Consider the following 6,306-nt stretch of genomic DNA (forward strand, 5'->3'; position numbering starts at 1 on the left):
TCTCAACAGGAGGGAATTGATTATGATGAAACATTTGCACCAGTTGCTAGGTTAGAAGCCATAAGGATATTTTTGGCTTATGCTGCTCACAAAAAGTTTACGGTCTTTCAAATGGATGTGAAAAGTGCTTTTCTCAATGGAGAATTGGAGGAGGAGGTATATGTTGAACAACCTCCAGGCTTTGTAGATACCAAACATCCAGATTATGTCTACAGGCTTGATAAAGCACTTTATGGACTTAAGCAAGCTCCTAGAGCATGGTATGAGACTTTAGCACAGTTTCTTCTGGAAAGTGGATTCAACAGAGGAACAATAGACAAAACACTGTTCTACCTCAACCATGGAAAGGACTTACTTCTGGTCCAGATTTATGTTGATGATATCATTTTTGGGTCTACAAATGACAAACTTTGCAAGAAGTTTGCCAAACTAATGCAGTCAAGATATCAGATGAGTATGATGGGGGAACTTAGCTATTTTCTGGGCCTTCAAGTCAAGAAGAATGAAGAAGGCACTTTTATTTGTCAAACCAAGTACACCAGAAACTTGCTGAAGAAATTTGGAATGCAAGATTGTTCAAGTGCATCCACTCCCATGGCCACTGCAACAAAACTGGATAAGGATACCGGTAAATCGGTAGATATTACTGACTACAGAGGTATGATTGGCTCTCTACTCTATCTAACTGCTAGTAGACCTGATATCATGTATGCTACCTGTTTTTGTGCAAGATTTCAAGCAGATCCAAGAGAACCTCACTTAACAGCTGTGAAAAGAATCTTTAAGTATCTTAAAGGAACAGCTGCTCTGGGATTATGGTATCCTAGAGAATCAGATTTTAAACTAATAGGTTACTCAGATGCAGATTTTGCAGGTTGCAAAATTGACAGGAAAAGCACAAGTGGAAGCTGCCAATTTCTTGGAGGCAGATTGGTTTCTTGGTTCAGCAAGAAACAAAAGTCAATTTCAAAATCAACTGCAGAAGCAGAGTATATTGCTGCAGGAAGCTGTTGTGCACAGATTCTTTGGATGAAGAATCAGTTACTGGATTATGGGTTAACATATTTCAAAATCCCTATTTACTGTGATAATCAAAGTGCTATTGCTATGACAGGTAATCCAGTTCAACACTCTATGACAAAGCACATCAGCATCAGGTACCACTTCATAAGGGAACATGTGGATGAAGGTACAGTGGAATTGCACTTTGTTCCAACAGATCAACAACTAGCAGATATCTTCACAAAACCACTATGTGAAGCCACTTTTACAAGATTGGTAAATGAACTTGGAATGGTTTCAGGTTCTTTTTCTAAATCTGTCTAGTTTTGTTCTGATGCATCAGACTTTATGATCAGTATTTACAGAATGTAATCTCTTTGTTTATTCTGTGATTAATTGAAATACGCGTTTAAGTACTGATTGTTGTTTTGTATATGTTTCTAAACTCTGATAAGTGATATGTCTGTTTAAGTAACTATTCAATCCTATGAGGATAACTGTGCTAGATACTGACCTAGTAGTCTTCAATAAACAAATGATTCCATATAAGAAGTAATTATTTCAGTGGAAATCTTATGACACTAGTAAATTCTGATAATTGAGCTTAGTTGAGTTTACTTTGTTTATCTTATTACTAAGTCACAAATTAGAATAATGCTACTCATATGTTAAGTTCTGATACTAGTAAAACTGCTGAATGTACTAAGTGCTGATAAACCTCACTTATCAAAAGAAAAAGCAAAAAGATCAAAGAATAAAATCAGGTACTCCTTTGAGATCTAGAGTAAAAATGTGGAAGGGACGACCCAAGTGCATTGCTGGTATTAAGTAAATATGTATTAGAAAAGCAAAATATTTTCTTGGTGACTTTTCACACTCTATGATTACTGGAGAAATACTCTGATAATAGCATAAATTCTGATAAGCAGTCGTGACTTACTTACACTGAGAAGCCACTGTAAAATAGAATTTCAAAAGATGCATAAAATTAGCACAAAACAGTTGAGGTGGACTCAAGCATGAACTCATTCATCAGTAGGTTTCAGGACAATGACAGCTCTTTAGCAAAATTTTAGTTATGCCTTATTTCTAAGATGTACTGAAGTGAATCAGACTTTACTCTTTGTCTGTTATTTAGCTTAATGCACACACTAATCACTCCATCTGAATGATGAAAATTACTGTGGAGGTCTATATTATTTTAGATAAACAGTCATTGTGTCACTTTGCACTAACTCTGAGGACAAGCTCTGGTTGCATATTCTGATGATTAAGTTCTGAAAAGTATAACTCAGAACTTGTATGAGGACTTACTAAGATAGGCATTCCTTTTTCGAGTTAAGAAATTATGTACTGATGACTGTTAAGTTCTGATATAAGTCTAAGTTCTGATATTACAGACTAATGTTTCACTTGACTTATCTGTGAATAAAATTTGATAACAGTCTCAGTTAATACTTAAATATGTTGAAGTGGAAGATTAATAGTCACTTTGATTAGGGTTAATGGTATTCGTACTTGAACAGTCCACTGTTACTTGTTTCTTGTGTGCTTTAAACCATGTTTCCTCTTTCCAATAAATGTTATTCTTTTTCAAAGTCTAGGGAGACGAGGTAGAATTAATTCTACCTGTCAGCATTAAAAACTTTTACGTCTCCTGGCATTCTCTTGCCTATATAAGCAACCACTTCACATCAGCCTTCCCATCAAATTCTTTCTCACACACTTATCTTCATACTTTTTCTTTCAAAAACACAATGGTCCGATACAACATATTTTTGAACTACCAAAACTTCAATATGGAGCTAAGCTGTGCCGAATGGCAGTATGAATGGCATGTCACTGCCATTCCTGAGGAGATATGGGACTCTGTCCCACAGGAGGTACTGACCCACCTCCTGTTCTTCTATATGGATTACCATCGCCATCTGGAGCGATTGGAGGAGGAAAGACTGGCAGCTCTCCGCCAGCAAGAGCGAATCATCAAAATCGCCATTCTGTTTGTCGAGAGTAGGAAGAAGAAGAAATGATTTAATCTTGTCTTCTTCCTGTTTTTCTTCATCATCAGCTTTGTCAGGCTTCTTAGCTAGGACTAAAGCTGTTGATGTTAGGTTTAGTAGCTTAGGGAAATCTTGTATAAGTACTGATGTAATTTCCATTTCATGAATGTATTCTCTTGATATATTAATGAAATCTGTCTTTATTTCAAGTTTTTTCTCTAAGATATTTTGTAATGCATTGACAAATCCTGATTGATATTCTGATGACCATATAAATTCTATTTTAATTTAAGTTCTGACTTTCCTTTATCAGTACTTACTCATCTAATTTATCTTGGTCATTTTCACTTGATTTCTTTTCAGAATATTAATGATGCAGTGAAAATTAATTAAATCAGTGGGAACGGTTTCACTTTTGAATTAAAATTGTTTCACCTTGATTAATGGAATATTTGGGTAAGTGGAACGGTTTTTTCCTTGAAAACAGGCAACTGGGCAAGTAATGATTCCTGTTTTCTCGAGCCCAGTAACTATCCGTTATTACTGCCTGTCTGACAGGTGTCCAACGGTAACATTTTTTTTTGAGTATAAGTACGACAGAGAAAGGATTTCTTTTATCTTTTATTTCCTTCATACTTTTTCTCTCTACTTGCTTTTACTATCTCTTTCTCTCACGTTGGTTTTTCATACAGACATTTTATCAAACACCTAACAGGCACTTTTAAATCTTAATTTTTCACATGGCACCTAAGGATTTAATCATTGATGGAGCTAAGTTTGTACCAAACAACTATGCTGCAATTCTTGATCATGCTGAAGCTCCATCTGAATTGCATTTTGTGCAAGATCTTCTTGCACACAGTGAGATTGGGTATGCATTAACTCAGCCTGAAGTCTTTTCGAGTCAACAAGTTCTGACGTTTTGGCGGACTGGGCACTTTGATGATGGTGGTAAACATGGCACTCCATCAAACTCATTTTGATTTTGCAACTGGAATAATTGGTTTTATTGGGGATAGGATGACAGAGGATAGAAATGTTGTCTATTTTGCTAGATTCTGTCAACTTATATATACTTTTTGTACTGATGAACCTCAATTAGTCAGTTCCTCAACCCCACCTTTTAGAGTTGCAAAACGATACTTTAATGATCTGGTAAATGCTGATACTAAGAAAATAGTGGTTAGACCATTACAGATTCCTCAGTCTGTAAAACAGATCCTAGTAAATGCTGATCCTGATACTTATAGATCTGTTTACTCTGATGTCCAACCAACCACAAACACCCAAAAACCATCATCCTCAGCACCTACCACTCATACTACTCAACCTACCCTCAGGACTTATCTCAAATCCTATCTCTCTACTTCACAGACTATTCAACCCTCATCCTCCAAGCCAAAGAGGACAAAAACTATTCCTCAAACACCTCAAAAGAGGAGGAGGACTGTACTGAGAGATGAATCTGATACTGAGGAACAGGTTCCTTCTTCATAACCTGTTGAAGGTGAAGCTGAGAAAGTGACTTCTCAGAAGGATTCTGGAATTGGGGGATCTAGGCTTCTCAAACGGCTTAGAAGAATGACAGTTCCTGAAACTCCCAAGGAATCCAAATCAACAAAGAGATACAAGAAACAGAGGGCAAAAAGGCCAGTTTTAGATGATGAAGAGGAAGCAGCTAAGGAAGGGGATCAGGAATCTCTGATCTCACAAGACAAGGAATTTGCTCCAGTCACTTCTTCTCCATCAACTCCATCTCAGGAAGCTGTTTCTGAAAAGGCTAACACACCTTCTGTGTCTTCTGTTGATCCAGGCACAAGTGCTGATATTGATGTTCAAAACTTGGTTGTGCCTGCAGTACTTCTCTTAGAAACTCCAACAGCAAATATTCCTTCCACAACACCTGTTACTGATGCTGTTCAAACTCCAGAGTTATCAACAACACCTTCTCTGTATCAAGATGCCGATGATCAGAATTTAGGTGAGCATCAGGATATGGCTGTTGATCAGAACTTAGAACCGGATCAACAATTAGAGGATGCTAAAGCCTCCATTGCTACTCACACTGTTGTCTTATCAGAAGATACTGATTCTTTAAGTTCTGATGCTGCAAATGCTGGAGATACTGGTGATGCTGCTCCAACTGTAGATGCTGATGAAGCAGGTCCTTCAGGACATACTCCTCAACAGACTCTTCCTAAGTCTGAACTGGTTAAGAAGTTTGTTACCGGGGAAGCACCAGTACCTTGGAGTGAAACTCCTGCAGGTCAGGAGTGGACTAATAATGGAACTCAGTTTCATGTGTTCCAACTGAAAAGCATCTTGCTGAGCACTTGACTAAAGCTGATGAAATGTTAAATTCTGATGATTTTAAAACCCAGCTTAGAGTCACTGCATTGAGTACTAAACATCTATAAGGTCTTCATTCAACTACTCATGTAGAGCTACACAAGATTCAGGAGAACTTTATCAAACAGGAACAAGTTTGGAAAATTGATAAGAAAAAGTTCTTCCAACCTACCATTGACAGGATTGCTTATATTGAGAAGACTCAAGATCATCAACAAGCTCAGATTGATGAAATTCTGAAAATTCAAGCTTCTCAGCAATCACAACTAACTGAAATCCAATCCTCAGTGGAATTGCTTATCTCTCTTCTACTACCTGCTGATGCCAAAAAGGGGGAGAAAGTGATTAAGTCCAAATGCAAGACTGACAAGACACTGACAGGAAAGGATAATGAAAAAGATGATCAAGGAAGCTCTGGAATGGGTAGAGGTCATAGTCAAGGTAGAAGATTCACATCAAGACAAGCTAGTCACATGACAAGTTCTGATACTAGGAAGAGAATAAGTTCTGCTACTGGTAAAAGGCTAAGTTCTGATGAACTTTTAGATCTTGATGAGGAAATGTCAAGACAGTTATTTCTTCAGGAAAATCCAGGAATGGACTTGGAAAGTTTAAAGGAAGAAGAAGCCAGACTTAAATCAGAGAAAGTCACATCTAAATCTGAAGCTTCTGGTAAAAAGTCACTTCCAAAACTCAAAGGCATTGTGATCAAAGAAAGGACACATACTGAAGCAACATTGGCTAGAACACAACCACAGATAGATCCAAGATCCAAGGGTAAAGAAAAGGTTGGTGAACCTATCAAGGTTTATGTACCTCCTGAGGATGAAGAAATTACTGATGAAAATGATGATCTTGCTCTGACTTCAAGAAAAGTTCTTAAAACAACCTCTGACATGGCTCAAGTTGTTCAGAGTCAAGAAATTGTAAGTTCTGATATTCAGAAGAAGCAAGT

This window comes from Apium graveolens, chromosome 11, assembly GCF_009905375.1.
Source record: "Apium graveolens cultivar Ventura chromosome 11, ASM990537v1, whole genome shotgun sequence".
Taxonomy (NCBI): domain Eukaryota; kingdom Viridiplantae; phylum Streptophyta; class Magnoliopsida; order Apiales; family Apiaceae; genus Apium; species Apium graveolens.